This window comes from Pristis pectinata, chromosome 35, assembly GCF_009764475.1.
Source record: "Pristis pectinata isolate sPriPec2 chromosome 35, sPriPec2.1.pri, whole genome shotgun sequence".
Lineage (NCBI taxonomy): Eukaryota > Metazoa > Chordata > Chondrichthyes > Rhinopristiformes > Pristidae > Pristis > Pristis pectinata.
This window is the reverse complement of record NC_067439.1, coordinates 10,488,370-10,507,635: the sequence shown is the minus strand read 5'-3', so window position 1 is coordinate 10,507,635 and position 19,266 is coordinate 10,488,370. Positions and strand designations below refer to the sequence as shown.

At 43.9% G+C, this 19,266-nt stretch overlaps 1 protein-coding gene across 5 annotated transcripts in view; it reads left to right on the top strand.

Annotated features, from left to right (window-relative positions):
* Positions 1–19,266, top strand: part of LOC127586364 (RAC-beta serine/threonine-protein kinase) — a 77,047-nt gene that overhangs the window by 28,216 nt on the left and 29,565 nt on the right. The window lies entirely within an intron of this gene.

Genomic DNA, 19,266 nt, shown 5'->3' with positions numbered 1-19,266 from the left:
TGAAGCTAAAGATGTCACTTGAGTCCTTCTTTCTTCCAAATCCACTGTCACTTGCATCTTGGTAACTCTACCATCTCTGTCCTTGGTGTGACTATTGAATTTTGAGTTCCATTCAGCAGCTAACCACTTAATGCCACGAGCTTCAGCCTGGTGAGGCATGACTGATAGAGAGTAGCTGCTGGTTCCCTATGTATGAGCAGCACTCTTCTGAGTGGTTAAAGGGGCTTTATTCACTCATGTTTGCAGTTCTTTTGCACCAACTTTCTTGAATTTGTGTAATTTGACTTTGTTTAACTTGAGGGCAGTGGGGGAAGAAACTGAGTACGGAGACCTTGGTCCCAAGAAAACCCTTCTTACAAATCGCATTTATTTGAATCTGAAGAAAACCCTTCTGCATTGTTGCATTTGTATGTTGAATTCTTGTAGGAAAATGTGCCTGTTTCATGTTGATTGCTGTCAAACTGACTCCAAAAGCTGAAAAATAGTCACCCTTGATATCGCTGCTCTCTGATTCAAGTAGTTGGTGAGGAGCTGGAGTATGGGGCTGTGGTTATCATGCAAGGTAATTTGGTTTAACAATCTTTGGCAAGACACCTCCCCTCTTTCCTGAATGCACCTGTTTTGTGGGGATGCAGCTCACTGGATAGTCCCTCTCAGCATCTTGCTCAATAGCTCAGTTGCACTGAGCACAGGGTAAACATTTTGTGATTGGAGTATCACAGCTCAGCATAACTCCACTTGGCCCAATCTCAACCAGGTATATGTTGAGTGCTCAAAACCAGTGCAAGTGTGCAATAAAGAATCAGTCCCAAGAGTCCTTCCTGATGAAGCTCCCTTTGAAGGTGGAGCCTCAGAGTATCAAAAATATATGGTGTTACTTTGTTCTGAAAACATTCAAGCACTCCCTAAGGCAGTAACAGAGAAACTTAATAAAATAGCCTTTTGAATTGCTTCCAGTAAACCTGGAACATGGGTTTGGTTTGTTTTTAGCAAAAGGTGGTGGCCATTCGGCCCATTGTGCCTGTGCAGTAGTTTAATGATAGTGATTGTTCGTGAAGTAGATGACCCTGCCAAGGAATAGGGCCTCTTGTGTAGGAGAAACTACTGGTAAAACCTTGATGGTTTGAATGTCCATCTTGTGCATGAAGGTTTTAGAAGCATGTTGAGACAGTTCACAGAAGTATGATTGGCCAAAAATTGATGCTAAGCCAAAGATGGTGGTTATGGTGTTTTGGGTTTAGTCAAGGTGAGCTTTGGGGGGTGTGTGGCAAGGCTTAAGAGGAAGAATTTGAAGGCAAGTACAACCATCTATGGAGCAAAGGGCCAAGTGATGCATGAGTCCTTGGCTGCAGAAGGTCTGAGGAGTGACGGGAGCTGGGGCCACGATGGGCTTTGCAGAGTTTGGAGGCAGTGAGAGACCAGAACTACTTTGGATCAGTGAGTGCATGGGTGATGGGTGTAACTGTCATGCTGGGTTTGTTTCTCCAGAGTTTCCCCGTGTATTCCTTTCAGAAAAATCTTCTGCCTTTCTCCCTCAAATGCTAATCTAGCTTTTCCTTAAATGTGTTGAATCTGTCCCAACTACTTTGTGGTAGTTCCGTTGACCCAGTACAGTGGATAAAGACATTTTCTGAATTCTAGATTGGTGACTTACTGAAGTGCTCCTTGTTTGTTTTTATCTAAGTGGAATGTTTCTGTTCCTGGTCATCATTTCCAATTCATTTTAATGATCACAAGATCAGCAAACATTTCTTCATGGCAATCTTAACAGTAGCCTGTCTCCTATAGAGCTGTGCAGCACAGATATGGGCCCTCCGAACCATGTCCATGCTGACCACTGTACTCATCTATACCAATTCCATTTGTCTGCATTAGGTCCATAGATTTAGCTGAGTGGTGCCATTTCAGAGAGCGGCTAAGAGTTTGTCGTGAATGGAGCCACACCAATGCCTGACGGCAGTTTTTCTTCCCTTGTAGGTTGGTCTATGCATTATCCTGGCAGCTTCATGGTCTCTGATCTTCCTAGCTTTATTCAAACAAATCTCCCATTGGATGTGGGTGGGGGGTTGAACTTGTAACCCAGACTGTTTCAGTGCCAGTCCTGAGACTGCTCTCATGGGGCTGCCATTTTTGCTAACATATTTTGTATGCCCTTCTCGGTGTGTGTTGACACTTGATCTGGTTTGTTATTGACTGGCACCTCCTGGCAACTGTTGGCACTGGACAATGCAAAAAAAAAACCTGCAGATATTGGAAGTCTGAAATAAAAACTAAAAATGCTGGAAACACTCAGCTGGTTAGGCAGCATGTGTGAAGAGTAGTGAACTTTTCGGGTCAAACACCCTTAAACTGGAAGTGAGAAAACAATTAGTTTTAAGGCGGTGAGGTGTGACAGACGGAGTATCTTTGACAGTAAGCTGGGGTCGCTGTGTTGATTCTCACGTTTACAGAGTGGTTTGGTTAAGAAGGTGGTTGGAGTGAGTGAAAACAGACATGTTAAAGTTGCAAAATGCAGGTGGGAGCTGTTTCAAAAAGATGTGTTTTTCTTCTTGACAGTGTCTCCTCCTCTACCATAGTTGACTTGAGTTCTCAACTGTGCTTTATCTATTTTCTCCAAGGATAGGGATCCCCTGGTGCTTGTCCACCACCCTACCAGTTTCTGCCACCTTCACTGAGGTTCCTCAACGTGACATGTCTTCTCCCCCTTTCAGCATACCGAAGCAACTGATGCCTAAGTGATTTCCTGGGTTCTCTTCCATCCACTTGCCTTATCCATTTTTCCATGGAACCATGAAACAAGCAACATTCCTCCTCTTACCTCAACCCCTCCCACCGTGCAGGGGCCCCAAACACTCCTTTCAGGTGCAACACTTTTAATCTAGTGCATTTGCATTCAGTTCTGGCAATGTGGTCTACCCTGCTTTGGAGAACCCAAACGTAGATTGGGTAATTGCTTTGAGCACCTCTGCAGTCCTTTAATTCTCCATCCCATTCACACTCGGTGCTATCTGTTGTGGCTTCCTCACAATCTGTCCTGTGTTACAACATACTCGTTATGTTGCATGTTGTACCTGTTGTATGTCAGTATTGAATTAGTCAGTTGTATCGCACAGAAATGAGCCCTTTGACCCACCGTGTCCATGATAATCTTTTTGCCCACCTACACTAATCCTATTTACCTTTATTAGGTCAGTTTCCTTCTGCCTTGCCTATTTAAGTGCTTATCGAAATATCTCTTAAATGTATCTGACTCCACTCCTCTGGTAGTGAGTTCCTGGTATCAACCACCTAGTATTTTAAAAATAAAATTCCCCCTCCAATTCCCTTTAAAACTCCCTCCCCTCACCTTAACCTATGTTCTCTTGTTTGTGATAACCCTACTGTGTGGGGGGGGGGGGGGGAAACAGACTATCTGACTATTCTGAATTCTGCAGTTTTGACTAACTTGCTCTTTGTCATTTTTCAGGCCAATCATCCTCCTGCTATGACATATCAAGTCCATGGCAGCTCTTGCATCAATCCCACTCCCTCAGTTATTCCCTGGAACCCATTCTCTCTCGCATGCTTATCGATTCCATTTGATTCTCCTATTATCAAGAGCCAATTAACCAGCCAGCCAGCAAGTCTTTGGGAGGTGTGAGGGAACAAAGCACCTAGGGAAAACCACGCAGTCACGGGGAGAATGTGTAAACGGCACTCACCCAGCACCAGAAGTCGGGGTCAAACCCAGATCACTGGAACTGTGCAGTAGCAATATTCCGTTTTCTTTTGGAACTGGTCAGTTCTGCTTTAAAACTAACCATCTGTAACATTGTTTTTCTTTTCTCATGGATACCTCCCCTGTGCTGTTCATTTCAAACATTCTTCTTTTGGTTTCAGGTTCAGCAATAACTCTGACCTATATTTTGTGTTTAACATAGTTCATGCTCTCTGACTGTCCTCATTAATCTATTAACTAGGCAGCTCCATACACATGGAATTGCCTTGGTAATCCTGGTCTTGTCCTATTAGAAACATTCCCTTTTGTCCTTCTTCCTTCACCCTTGGCTACTTAATACTGGTTTTCCCGCTTTCCCAGTTCTGATGAAGAGTCTTCAGCCCAACTGTCTTTCGACCGATGCTGCCTGTCCTGCAGACCGTTACAGCATTTTCTGTTTTCATTGACTTAAGAATGCCATCTCTTGTTTGATTCTGTTCCTCTGATGCTAATAGATTCCTACCACTATGTGAACAGCAGCTGCAGTTACTGTAGTCAGTTCTAAATGCTTGGTGTGCTTGTGCATAACTTGTAATATCTAAAGCCCAGTCCTGTATGTGTGCTGCAGGGAAAAGGTGCAGAGGAGATTCACCAGGATGTTGCCTGGATTGGATTATTTCAGTTGCAGAGACTGGATAGGTAGGTTTGTTTTCCCTGGTGTGGAGGAGGTCAAGAGGTGTACAAAACTGATGAAGATCGATAGTAAAACTTCTTCCCATGGTGGGGGTATCTGAGATGAGGGCATAGATTTAAGGTGAGAGTTGTGATCTGAGGGGAAAATCTTTCATCCAGAGGGTGTTGAAGTGCACTGTCTGAAGAGGTGGTGGCGGCAGATACAACATTTAAGAAGCACCTTGAGCACTTGTTAGGAGTTAGAAGGCTATGGACCTCGTGGGTAAATGGGACTAGTGTAGATGGGTATAATGGGTGGTATGGACAGTAGGCTGAGGGGCTGTTTTACTGCTCTATTGATCACTGTACAGTGAAAATTACTGTAAAAATCTATTGGTATTTTTATTGAGGAAGATGACTGGTCCCCCTAAACTTCCTCCATTTTATTGAGGGCTTAATCTGGCTTCCCTGATACCCTTCATCCCATTGAGCAGCTTTCATCTTCTCTACCCATTTAAGATGTAATTAGGACTACTTTACATACTATGTATTTGCCCACCATCATTCTCGCTTAATTCCCCCTGCCAGCACATGGGGCATTTGGCCTCAGCAACTCCTTGGAGCTTCCTCTCTGAACCATTCCTCCTGCTGCCTGCCCAATATCACAAGCCACTGAAGTGGGCTTTGAAAGATCCTTCCAGTGCCTTTCCTGTTTGATGCCTACAGCTAGCCATTGGGGAGATTATGGTACACTGCCATACTTTTGCCATTGTCTTTGGTGGGTCAGTAATAGGATGGGTGAGGTTATTGAACAGACTTGGGGGGTTGTTGGGGGAAAGGCATTCATGCAGCACATTACAATTTGTCTGAAGGAGAATGGAAAGGATGGCACAAATAGCAGAAATGCTTTGGAGGAAACTGCTCAAGGAAGAAGTGAATCCAAGGATAGGCTGATACAGTGAGATGGAGGAGGAGCAAAGGCTCGCCTGCACTGCTTGTTTCTACATAGTTCTGTGGTAAACCTTGGGTTATTTTCTGCATTAAATTGTTTGCACAGTAGCTGACAGCAAAGTGAGGAAATCCCTTGTACTACTAATAAAGCACACAAATAAGTTGTGTAATATCCCCTTTGTCCCTTTTGGGTTACCTTGCTGTCAGAATTGGGCCAATTGATTATAGTTTCCATGAACCTTGCATCAGTGGTAGGGAAGTTGAAGGTTGAGGGACAGGTTTGTGTTTACTTAGAAAGGCAGGGACTGATTTGGAGCAATCGACATGGTGTTGTGCAGGGGAGATTGTGTCTCAAATCTGAGCTTTTTGACGAGGTAACTAAGAAAGTTGAAGGCAGAGCAGTAGATGTGTTGTACATAGCCTTTAAGGCTTTTGACAAGGTCCTGCATAGTAGGCTGGTCCAGACAGAAGGTTAAAGCACAAGGGATCTGAGGAGTGTTGACAAACTGGATCCAAAATTAGCTGGGTGATGGGAGACAAGGTCGTGGTCGAGAGATGTTGAGGTACTTGGATAGGAAAGGTATAGAGGAATACAGGCTAATGTGGGCAAATGGGATTAGAGGTGATGGTGTGGTTGGCTGAATGGGCCTTTTTCTGTGCTGTATGTTTCTGTGATTCCATGACGAAATGTTTCACTGTAGTCTCTGCAACCACTGCCTATGCTTTAAATGAAGCCATCTCCCAAGAGGGCACCCCTCCCCAAAATAATGCTGTTGTATCTTTAATGTCCAGGGACACTGGCAACACAACAATCCAGCACTTGGAGTGTCCTTCTCGTGCAGCACCCAAGATGTGGCAAAATATCTCCAGTGCTTGAGGAATGTTGTCAGATAAAACTGCTTTTGCTCAGCTCTTCCAGTACCAAAAGATCAGATGGAAGGAGGCTTTTGGGGGGGTGGGGTGGTGGTGGTGGTGGAAGAAAAGGGCAAGAGGTTTTAGGAGGGATTCCCAGAAGTTGGGCTTCAGTAACCAAGGACATGGTTGACCATGAGGTGATTTGTATTAGAGGTGATCAGTAGGCCAGAATTGGATAGGTATGGTGACCTTGCAGGCTGATGACTGGAAAGAGATTTGTAGCAATGAGTGAGAAATTTTTTATGTAGCTTGACCCAGAAGTAGGCAGGAACAGGGTTATTGGGATGTGTGAGATAAAGGGGTAGAGGATCTTCTTTGGATTGGGTCTTAATCCCGCCACCTCCTGTCACTTGAAGTGGTTGTTACTTACTGAGCTAACTTACTACTTGGGAAAGAGAGGTAACTGTCACAACATTGCCCATAATCAAAGACCCCACCCACCCTGGACATTCTCTTTTACCCTCTCCCATTTGGACAGAAGATACAAAAGCCTGAAAGCACATACCACCAGGCTCAAGGACAGCTTCTGTCCTCCTGTTATAAGACTATTGAATGGTTCCCTAGTCTTGACCTCCCAATCTACCTCGTTATGACCTTGCACCTTGCCTACCTGCACTGCACTTTCTCTGTAGCTGTTGCACTTTATTCTGCATTCCGTTATTGTTTTACCTTGTAGTACCTCGATGCACTGTTGTAATGAATTGATCTGTGTGAGCGGAATGCAAGACAAGTTTTTCACTGTACCTCGGTACATGTGACAATAATAAACCAGGGTAGTGAATGAAGACAGTAGCATCAAGCAGACATTGGCTGCCCCTTGCTCACCCTGCTGCTGCCTCTTGTTTGCTGTCCCAAGTGCCCTCATGGGCGACCTTGTCTCTTGGCAGATCTTTCGAGTGTTTGCTTTGTGTGCCTCTTGTTTAATCAGCATCTGTCTCTGAGCGTGTGCTGCAGAAGTGCTTTGGTTTCCACACCTCCAAATCGAGCGGGGAGACGGCAGTGCCTTTGGCTCTAGGTCAGTGTACCTCTGGCTGCCAGGACTGAGCTGCTTAGCAGCATGTGTTGTTGTATGTCAGAGGTTGGGTGACATCATGAAGTCATCCTCTTGTTTTTGAAGCCCACCACCACTGTGGCAGTTTTATGGTAGTTACTTGTATCATGGATGAGTGTGGTTGGTCTGAGCCCACAGTGCAGTTCGGGATTCAATTACCCCTTTACTTTTGTTCAATGCCCTGTGGCTAAGGCACTCAAACTGGCAATCCCAATGACTGTAAAAGACCTTTCTTTTAAAAAAAAGAAGCTGCACTGTCCCAAGGTTGCACTTTGTAAACAGGAAGTTAAGACTTGATTTCTGTCCACAGAGAGATGTACTTCCCCAGCTTGTAGGCAAAGAGGATCTTTCTTCGCCGATAGTCATGCAAGGGCTGGAAATGGCCACTTTTTACACCATTACCTGTCCCCTCCCCATCATCAAATACCCCACACCACTTTGCATCCTCCTGAGGTCTGAGGCAGTTAGCACATCACCACCCTCTGTGCAACCCTTTGGATAAACAGGATTCTTTCCCCATATCATTCACCCCCCTCACCCCCCAAATTATACATCCAATATGGTGAAGAACTTACTAGTGTATATTAGTTGCCCTTTTTCCCTCTCCTGATCCCACCACCATTCCTCCACGTGGTTCCCACTCTTAAATCCCAGACTTGTTCTTGCGCCTGATTTGAGCTGGAATTGCACTGGGTCGACTAGAAGGTTTTACATGGGGTTGGTTGATGGACAAGGTGGTAGAGGAGCATGCACGAGGGACAGCCCCAGTCGCCCATTGGCAGATTGGTTGAAGCTGCTGTTGGGCTGCTGTTAGGTATGATAAGCTAGAGATGCACAATTTAGTATCAGTTGTCACTCAGCAGATTAAGCCCTCGCTTTGGGAGTCTGGTTTGAGTGCCACTCCTTAGGCTCGAGCACAAAAATCTAGCTGCCACTCTGCTGTGGTACCGAAGGAGTGCTATCCTAGTTGGCCTGAGGCTTTCAGTGAAAAATTATACCAGCTTAGTGTCTCTCTTGGTCCACCATCCTGTGGCACTACTTTGAAGATTGCCTCAGTTTTGGGCAAGATTTATTCTTAAATCATTGTCTTAAAACTTCATATATACATCACCTCTTGTGTCTCTATGTGGAACCATCAGCCATTTATCTTCAAAAAGTACTCAGTTGATAAAGAGATTTGGGATGTCCTGAGGTTTTGAACTGAGCTCTAAATCTTCCTTTTTCTGGTAAGAGGGAGGTGAATGATTATTCCTTTGAATAAACCAGTCTTGTGGAAACCTTACCACGTCAGGGTTCAAATGGCAGGCCATTCACAAAATATGATTGCCTGCCACTTTGAGCTATTAAATTGTCAGCTTTGGTTCCTAATTTTTCATTTTTACTTGATTCCTCTTTTTTTGAATTTTTAAAATGATAACATGCCTTTATTTAGACCATTTCCTCGGTATTACTGAGACTACTTGAATGTGATTGAGTGCAAGTTCCTCAATTATGCTTTTTTTTAATGTAGTAACTGCTTAAGGCTTATTCCTGATCTTTCAAAATGTACTAAAGGATGTCAGTAGGATCAGGAGTGGGCCAATTGGCCCTTCAAGCCTGCTCTGTCATTCATTAAGGTCACGGCTGATCTTCTATCTTGAGTATAATTTTCCTGCCCTATCCATATTTCCAATATCCAGAATTATGTTGATCTGTTTTGAGTGCAATGAAAGACCTGAGCCTCTGGCCCCCTGAGATTTACCACTTTGAGTTAAGTTTTTCCTCATTTCAGTCCTAAATGCCTTGCCCCTTATGACTGAAAGCTAGTTCTGGACTCATCAGTTCGCGTAAGCATCTTCCACGTCTCCCCTGTTGAGCAATCTAAGAAATTTGTTTCAGTGAAGTCCCCTTTCATTCTTCTAAACTCTAGGGAATAGAGGCCTAGCCCACTTTCATATCACAGACATTCCATGAGCCACACTGGTGAATCTTTGCACTCCCTTGATATCAAGTATATCCTGTTTTGGGTAAGGGGATCAAAATTGTAGCCAATAACCAGGTGTCTCACCAAGGTCCTGTATAATTATAATAAGACCATCTTTATTTAAATCCTCAATAAGGCAAATGCACAATGTCATCTTAATTGCCTGCTGTACCTGCATGTTGGCTTTCAGTGATGTGTACAAGAACAATCTCTGAACAAATTTGGACATTTTCTGAAAGTGGCCACACAGGTCAATAGGATGGTGAAGATGGTATGTTTGGTGTGCTTACCTTCATAGGTCAGGGCATAGAATATAAGAGCTGGGATGTTGAGCTGCAACTTTACAAAACACTGGTCAGGCCACAGTTGGAGTATTGTGTGTAGTTCTTTGTCATGTTGTGGAAGGATGTGATATGTGATGGAGACGGTATAGAGGAGATTCATATTGCTCGTAGATTTACCAGGATCTTGCCTGGATTGGAGGACTTTAGTTAAAAGGAGAGAATGAAAATGCTGAGCTCGTTTTACCTGGAATGAAGGAGGCTGAGGGGTAGCTGGATAGAGGTGTATAAGATTGAGAGGAACAGAGTAGATGGTCAAAATCTATTTCCCATAGTTGGGTATCAAAAAATGAGGGCATAGGTTTAAGGTGAGGAGGAGTTTTAGAGGGTTGATATCTCAAGTCCTGCCAGAGGAGGTAGTAGAATCGGATGCAATTGCAATGTTCAAAAGGTATCTAGATAGGTACTTGAATAAGCAAAGCACAGAAGGATGTAATCCTAATGCGGGCAGTTGGGATTAGTGTAGATGGGCGGAAAGGTCGGCATGGACGTAGCAGACTGAACAGTCTGTTTCTGTGCTACATGACTGCCTAAATGATATGTTTGCTAATCTCTCACCATTTTAGGAATGTTGAGTATTTATTTCTGGCAAAAGTGGATTTTTCCACATTGTGCTTCATTTGCCATGTTGCTACTCAATTATCTTCACATCTCCTCTGCATCTTTATCACTAGTTATGTTCCCACTTGGTTCACATCTTGGCAAATTTGGAATTATTGCGTTTGATCCCTCAGCCAACTTGCAGATATAGATTGTGAATAGTTGTGGCCCTAGCACTGATGCCTGTGGTTAGTTGCTGCTGGTCAATTCAAGAAGGTCCTGTTTATTCCTACTGTTTTGTGTTGGTCAATTCTCAATCCACACTAGTACATTAGCCCCAGTTCTATGTGCACTAACCTGTGGGACCTTATTGAAAACCCAATAATCCACATACCTGAAATCCGCTTTTCTTTCCTACCCTCTCATCTGCTATACTAGCTGCATTTTCAAAGAGCTCCAGTAGATAGTCAAACATTTCCCTTTCATAAATTCCTAGTGATTCTGCTAGATTATAATTTCAGAGCCTTGGTATCACATCGTTTGCTACTAATTCCAGCATTTTCCCAACTAATAACAAATTTGGTCTGAATGATCGGTTTCAGATTATTACCCATTTTTCTATTTAAATTGATGCATTGAGGGATTTTTTTGGTGTCAACAGCTTGTACATGTATACAGTCAGTCACCAGGTTATGATAGGGTTCCGTTCCAGAGAACTGTTCATAACCCAAATGTTTGTAAGGGGTTGGAAATGAACAAAAGTGGTGTGTGGGAGAGGTTCACAGTACCAGCTGTGACGGGAGAGTGAGCAGGCACGGGAAGAGCAGCCACCAGTCGGCCTCACTGACTCGGTGAGTGACTCTGCTCAGTGGTCCCAGCTCTGTTCGGCTTGACATAGCCCCTGATTGTTGTGGCTTGGGTGGGGGGGAGAGAAGGCATGCAGATATGTCCTGTTCCCACCCAGCAGAAGATGCCTGCATCCCCATCTATCCTGTAAGTCTACCAAATGCTTGCTCGTATGTATGGATGTCCTTAGTCAGCTGTTTGTAACACGGAGGACCTGTAGTGCCTTTAATGCAGTAAAAGTCCCAAGGTGTTACCCAGAAGTGTTGACAAAGCTTTACTCCAAGCTATGTTAGCAGAGAACGTTGAAAATGCCTTCAAGAGCTAGGTATTACAGAGCATCTTAGAGGATAGGGTTTGGAGTGAATCCAAGAGCTTAAAATATTAGCAACTGACAGTGCCTTACTGATGAAGCAAGTTTGAGCTGAGGTTGTGCAAGAAGTGAGAATTGTACAAATGTGGATAAGTTAGTGGGTTGTAAGGCTGGAGGAGTCTGCAGAGATCGAGAGGATGAGACAAAATGTTGGAATTACTCAGCTGGTTAGACAGTGTCAGTGGAGAGACCATTTTCAGGTTTGTGACCTTTCAGGTTCTGATGACCTGAAACCTTAACCGTTCTCCTCTGTCCATCGTTCTGCCTGACCTTCTGGGTATCTCTGGTATTTTCTACTTACATTTCACATTACCAGAATCTGCAATCTCCGCATGGTGAGGTGCAGATCCTGAAGAGATTTCAGAACTAAGTTTGAAAGTTGAGCTGCTATCTGGGAACCTGTGTGTTAGTGGTTTAGTTGGAGAAGAATTTGCTTATCTGGTATGGACATAAGGGGGGGGGAAAAGCAATTTGGAAACTGGAAGGGACGAGCTTGAGTGCTGTGACACTCATGGATCAGTGGAGAGGAATGGTCCAGAGTTGGAGCCCAAACTGATAAATGAGTTGTCCTAGAACTGCCGTACAGTCGAGGCTGACAACCTCACTTCTGACTGTGTTGGGTCAAAGATAGAGGGTTGTCAGCTGCTGGCTGACCTTAAACCCTTTAAAAACCCAGTATGGGAACAACCTCACTGCAAGTTTGGTTACTGTTTTAAGATTTTAAGTAATTGACCATGTTACCACAAGCAATCTTGTAACTCTTCACTACATTAAGGTGCTGTGTTAATAAAAGATTGTTACTGGACTTCAACAGCCAGAATCCCAAGCTCTTGAATTCTTTCTAAACCATTCTGCCCACTCACCCCCCCCCCCCCCCAAATCCCCATCAAATGCAATTAGATTATTTCCCCCTGACAAGTTGATAAGTTGATTGAAGGATGTGGTGATGGGTTGAGAAGGTGGTGAAAAATTTCCCATTGATCTTCTGTATAATGAGAAGTCTTTAAGGGTGGAATGATCGACCCTTTCCCCAGCTCTCAGAACTTTTTCTGACTAAGATTTTGTTTGCCTGCCCCAGCATCTTGTATGTCAAATTGTAGCTGATTATAGGTACATGAAGTCTTCGGACATGTTCCAAGGCACCAAAATGCAAGTTGCTTGGTGGGTTAACATCAGCAGAGTAATAATCTTATTACAATAAGATGTTGATATGATCAACCCTTCATGTTTGGGGTTGTGATGTAATGCCCTGAATTTTATTTTTATTGACATCTTATGTCACTGTTCTTTTTGAAGTCCAATTTTTGAAATGGATGGCATTGTAGAATACGAAAAATATTGCAAGTGCTATATCCCTGAGGAAACTGCTGGAGAGAGAATGTGATAGATTCTGCCCTGTTACCAGAATCTGATGCCAGTGAGCAGTTTGTGCCTAAACAGCGGGGGGGGGGGGGGGGGGGGGGGGGGGGGGGGCGGGGTGGGTGGTGGTGCTGGTGAAGATAAGGTTTCTTTATTAGTCACTAGGTTAGCGTAATGCTATTACAGCGCCGGTGACCCGGGTTCAATTCTGGTTGCTGTCTGTAAGCAGTTTGTACGTTCTCCCTGTGACTGTGTGGGTTTCCTTCGGGTGCTCCGGTTTCCTCCCATATTCCAAAGATGTACAGGTTAGGAAGTTGTTGGCATCAGAAGTGTGGCGACACTTCTGGGCTGTCCCCAGAACATTCTACGCAAAAGATGTATTTCACTGTGTTTCGATGTACGTGTGACTAATAAAGAAGTCTTATGAGCTTGGAATGAGGAGGGATGCAGGAGATGGGAAGCTACCAGGAATGGCAGGAAGCAAAAGGGGTTGGAAAAAGGAAAAGCATTTCAACCAAAAAAAAAACCCTGAATACCCAGTGCATGCAAGTACTTCAGACGAGTTAAGCCAGTTGCAGAGAACCATTCCGGAATAATGGAGATTCCAGTAACCCAGGAGTCTCATGGAAGGAGGGAATGTTGAGGGGTTGAAGTAGGGAGAAACTTGGGTGAGTCAGTAGCCAGAAGACACGAAATTAAGGTGTGGCAAAAGAACCAGGGGTGTGATGAATTTAAGTAAATTGAACTGAAGATACTGGGGTGGGGGGGTGGTAGGAATGATGGAAGTAGATTTGAATGATGGAAGTAGATTAACTTTCTAAAAAGAATTGGATGCATGTTGGGGGGGCGGGGGGTGAGGAGAGAGATTGCCAGGCAATGATAGAGTTGGAGTAATTAGACATTTCTTTCAAGAGCTGACACCAGGTATGTTAAGCTGCCCGGCTGATGTTTTTTAATAGAATATCAGAAGTTGTCAAGTTAGTGGGAGTTGCTGTGATTGAACTTGTCCAAATGAAAATATTTGCTAGCCCCTTGTTTGCTCAGGATTATTGTTCTTCTCGTATTTCCCATTGGTAGATGTTTATTACTAAGATGGTTCCAAGATTCTGCTGGTGCTTTATGTACTGAGTATAGGGCTTTTGACAGTGAAGATACCACATGGTTCCAGAATGAGTGGCTGGGTTTTGGGTGCAAGCCTAGGCCTGGAATAGGTGGGAGTGCTGCATGAGTAGGTAGGCTTGTGTTCAGTAACGAGCTTCCAGGCAAATAAAAGCCCTGTGGCACAGTTGCTGCAAATAGACATGTACCTTATGGGATGTTTACAGTGGCTCTCATAGTTATACTGCATGGAACAGGCCCTTCAGCCCAACTTGTCCATGTTGACCAAGATGTGATCTAAGCTAATCCCACTTGCTGGCATTTGGCCCTTATCCTTCTAAATTTTTTCTGTCCATGTACCTGTCCTAATGTGTTTTAAAATGCTGTAATTGTAGCTGCCTCTACCACTATCCTCTGCATGGAAAAACCTCTCCATTGGGTCCCCTTTTTTTTCCTCTCACCTTAAACCTATGTCCTCATGGAATGGTTTCATTTGCTATGTTGTGTTCTCTAACCCTGGAAATGAGCTTGCAGGCGACATCCGCACTGGATGCAAGCTTAGGCCAGTTTACCTTGGTGTCCCATCAACAGGGAGACAATAGAGTATTTTAATGGTAAGTATCCTATTGAAAAGGAGATTCCAAAATGGTGTTTGATCATCAGTGCTTGCAACTTGCCATGAAAGCTTTTGCCCATAGGTGGGGTTTCTTTGTATAACTCCTCGTGGGACATTTTTATCATGCTGTTGGTGTCCTCTCACTGCCCTCTTGTTCTCAGGCCCACATTGGCTCTCAGTTCTGTAATCCTTTCCAGCCTTGCCTGCTCACTTGTACTCCAATTTGACCTTTATTCCCTCCCATTAGCATCCACCCCTTCAGCTGCCAAGGCCCTACACATTGAAATGTCCATTTCAAGATACCTTGCCTTTGATTTGCTCCTTAAAACCAACATCGTTCAAAAAATTTGATCATCTGGCCAAATGACTTGATAATGCTTCTGTGGAGAATCTTGAAGTTTGGTTTGTTAAACTCTCACAGATGCAAGTGCTTTGAACAGCCTGTTTCCCTGGCCTGCTGTGCAGGGCATGTTTCATGCTGTACCTTCTGTGCAGTGCTTTATATAGCAAGGTTTTGCAATTCTTGATGCGTTAAATTCAGGAACTGCAAAGGATGTGGTGACTTGTTAGAAAATGAAAACACATTGCATTTCCTCTTTTTGTCATGTAGAGGATTAAGAACATAGAGAGCTGCTCTGCCTGGTTTACCTGTTTTAGGCCACTGGTGTTAATGAATATTCCACCCATCAGATGAAGATTTGAGTTTGTGCTTGCAGTGCCAATTGAACACTGGGTTTTCAGCTGTGATCATCTGCAACCATCTAACTGCCTCTGGAGCCAACTGGGGCTCTTTGTTCCTCTACATTTCGCAGAGAGCGGAGGCTTGTTCAGAGGCTAACTGCCACTGCACATGCACCTTATGTTTCATAATGACCTGCTATGGCTTTTGGAACACTGGGTTTCCTGAAATGATTCTGAGGGAGGCTTCTTGGTCCTCAAAGCAGGACCAGTCCTGCACTGGTTTCTCCAATGCTAGATTGTGTTTGTTGGTCTATAGCCTGGGGTTCTGTGGCTGTTTAGTGTGGGTATTCTGAGTGAATTTCCTTTCGCTCATCCTTTGATCCTTGTATTTGTGACCATCTGGTAACATTGAAGAATTTTCTTCGAGGTTTGTTCACTGAAGGCCTCAAAGCGGTACTCCTGCCTCCTGAGAAGCTGAGGTCTGAATTCCACTCCAGACATTGACTGCAACTATCCAGAGTCTTCTGATGTTAAACTGAATATTCCCGGCCCTTGAAGACGTAAAATATTCCTGATCCATTTCCAGTAAGAGCGGGGGACTTGTATTCGGTTCCCATTATTAACATTTAAAAAAAAATCTGCTGAGAGCCCTCGCTTTGTACAGATTGTTGCTGCTTGTAAATTGGTTGCCATGTATCTGAAAGTACGACTGTGAAGTAGTCAGCGCAGATCAGTAATAACATCTCCTTGCTGGCAATCAACACAGGTGCACCTTGAGGATGTATGTGTGCTTAGCCCACTGCTCTACTCTTGCTATACTCATGACTGGCTAGGCGTAGCTCAAATGCCATCTATAAATTTGTGTACAGGAGTGAGATTGGCTGGTTGAGTGGTGTCGCACACTCAACATCAGCGAGACCAAGGAACTGATTGGACCAGGAAGAGGAAGTTGGGAGAACACACCAGTCCTCGTTGAGGGGTCAGCGGTGGAAAGGGTGAGCAACTTCAAGTTCCTGGGGGTCAGCATGTCAGAGGATCTATCCTGAGCCCAACACATTGATGCAGTCATGAAGAAGTCATGCCAGTGGCTTTACTTTGTTAGGAGTTTGAGGAGATTCAGTATGTCACCAAAGACTCTCAACAACAGTGGAGAGCATTCTGACTGGTTACATCACGGCCTGGCATGGAGGCTCCAATATGCAGGATTGAAAGAGGCTGCAGAGGGCTGTAGACTCAGCCAGCTCCATCATGGGCACAATGCTCCCCACTGACGAGGACATCTTCAAGAGGCATGGCATCCATCACCAAGGACCCACATCATCCAGGACATGCCCCCTTCTCGTTACTGCCATCGGGGAGTGGGTGCAGGAACCTGAAGACCCACACTCAGTGATTTAGGAACTGCTTCTTCCCTTCTGCCATCAGATTTCTGAATGGTCCATGAACACTACTACTTTACTCCTTTTTCTGTTGCACTATTTTTTTTAGTAATTTTGTCTTTGCTACAAAACAACAAATTTCGTGACATACAAGTTGGTGAGATTGTCTAATTCTCATTCTGAATCTGCTGCAGAAGTGTTATATTAGCTATGAAGACCTTTTAAGATATCCTGGGTTGGTAAAGGGTACTGTATAAATGGAAGTTTGTTCTTCTGTTTCAAAGCACAGCAATCTGAATTGAGCTGGAAGCTGTGGTTGAGTTCTGTGTAATAGGAGTGTGTCACAGTGAAAGAGTGAGTCATTGTTAAGCAGAAAGCCACTTCCATTTTTAGCATCATTTTAATGCATTGTGTATCAAGATCCGAGCTCTGCTTTTTGAATCCCAGATTTGTTTATAGATATTTGCATCTGTGGGCAAGCAAAGTGGAACACTAAACTGGGCTTTGCTAGATTAATCCACACTCTTGCATTGGGCGTGACGGTGGTGGATACATGCATCAGCTTAATCAGCATATTTGTGTTAATAACATTGGATTCATTGTATTTAGGCCAATGTACCTTAAGTGTCATAGAGATTCATCCCTTCAAATTCCTTCCCCCACTCACTATTTTACTCCCATGAGTATATATTGGGAGTTAAGAAACAACACTGAAGGAAAGACATTTTCTCAAGATGATGGGTCAAGAGTTTAAAAATGAGTGGTCAATCAGAATTTCTTTATACTTGAAGTAATCAGAACATGCTATATTTTTCACTGAACTCCTCATCCCTATTTCTCTGTACACCTCCCATCCCCTATCTGCAACCTCCCAAATAAGCAAGACAAATCAGACACCCAGGAAACCTCTCTCAGCATGTCCTTTGAATGGATAGTATTTGTTCATACCCCAGGCAGAGACACCCCTGGGTTGGTCTCTCTTCCTGGAGTTCCTTGGGTCTTTTGAAAGGAAAAAGTTTCTAACATTTCATGGCTTCAGGATGTCTCGAAATAATTCTAATCTAGTAAAGCAGATTAGTCACTATTGTAATGTAGGAAACATGACAAGCAATTTGTGCATAGCGTGGCCTGTCTCTTCAGCTGAACCCATGGCTTCGTTAGTGTTGTTAATTATAGGTGGGCAAGTATTGAAATTTCACAAGGTTTTTCTTTAACCCTGTTGCTGAAGCCCCAATTACCACATGGAGTAATGTATATAATATCTCAGGCACCTCACCCAGCACTTCCATCCATTCAGTTCACAGTAACACACCCTTCCATACTCTCCACAACCAGTGGTTTTCATGGTAACTTTAGAATGGAATTTTGTTGCTTTATGGGTCTGTTGCAAGGGATCTTGACCGACACCGCCTGTGTATCCAGAATCGGAGCTCTCCTGAATTGCTCCACTCGGACTCTGTCATGTCATTGCCCAAGTTCAGTGTTTGTTGACAATATTTTGCAATATACTGTAATGCAGCCTGCCCTGTAAAATCCCTGAGTAATTTAGTGACCTCTTCACACAGCTATCACCAACCATTGCCTGTAAATTACCGGGGTGCTAGGCTCAGGTAGCACTGGCACAACTAGCAGTGTTGTTGCCTCACAGCTCCAGTGACCTGGGCTCAATGCTGACTGTGTGGAGTCTTTGCCTCGTCCCTATGACTATATGGGTTTCCTCCCACATCCCCAAACCCATGTGAGTTGGTAGGTTAATTGATTGTTGTAAATTGCCCCTAGTGGGTGAGTGGAAGAACGTGAGAGAGTTATGGGGCACAGGGAGAAAATAAAATGGGGTTAGTGTAAATAGATGTAGGATTAGTGTAAATAGATGGTTCCCACTGTTTCTGTGCTCTGATCATTGGTGAGCTGGAGAGTTAGTACAACCAGGAGATCCACAGCAGTTGTGGGCAACTTGTGATGCCTATGAATTTATCCTAGGGGCCTTGACCTTTTTCTCTGTTTCTTAGCTTGAGAAGTTGGAGCTCCTGTTTGAGACCCTACAGGAGAATGTGTTAATGGTGTGTGTGATTTCTCAATCTTCACCCTCAAAACAGACAGAAGCAACTGCAAATTTGGGCTGTGGAAGGACAGACATTTTTCTACTCAAGGCGGAGCTTGGAGGAATATCATAGCGCTTTTCATAACCTCTAGCCCAAAGCCTTTCCCAGCCAATGAAGTACTTTTGAAATGTCATCCCTTCCGTGTGATATTCAACAAAATGTGCCTGGTGGCAATAACTGGCTCACTGTGTTTTGTTTGGATATTGGCTGATGGATGAGTATTGACCTGAATACAGAAGAACCTGCCAGTTGCTCTTTGAAGAAATGCCACAAAATCTTCTTTCTCCCTGAGAGAGAGTAGATAAAGTCTTGTGTCTTGACTGAAAGGTGGCATGTTTTTTCAAAAGAATTTTTCTTGAGATCTTTAATATTTTGTGTTGTACTTTGTTTCTGTGGGCCACTGATCTTTTCAATTAAGCTATGCAACTCTTCAGTAACTAAACCCTTTCGTCAACCTTCACTACCCAAGTCATGATCCAGTTTGGGGTGATGGAGGCATATACCTCTTCAGTGCAAGGCCCAAAGTAAATTGATTGTGTCTTCTCAGTACAGTCAGTGTGAAGCTGCCTTGCATTGGCAGCCTCCTGTCAGTGACCATTGCTTTTGGAAATGGACAGTCTTGAAACAAAAATTTGCATGTCCACATAGGTGTTTCACTGCCAATGACTGGTTTGGCATGTAGTTA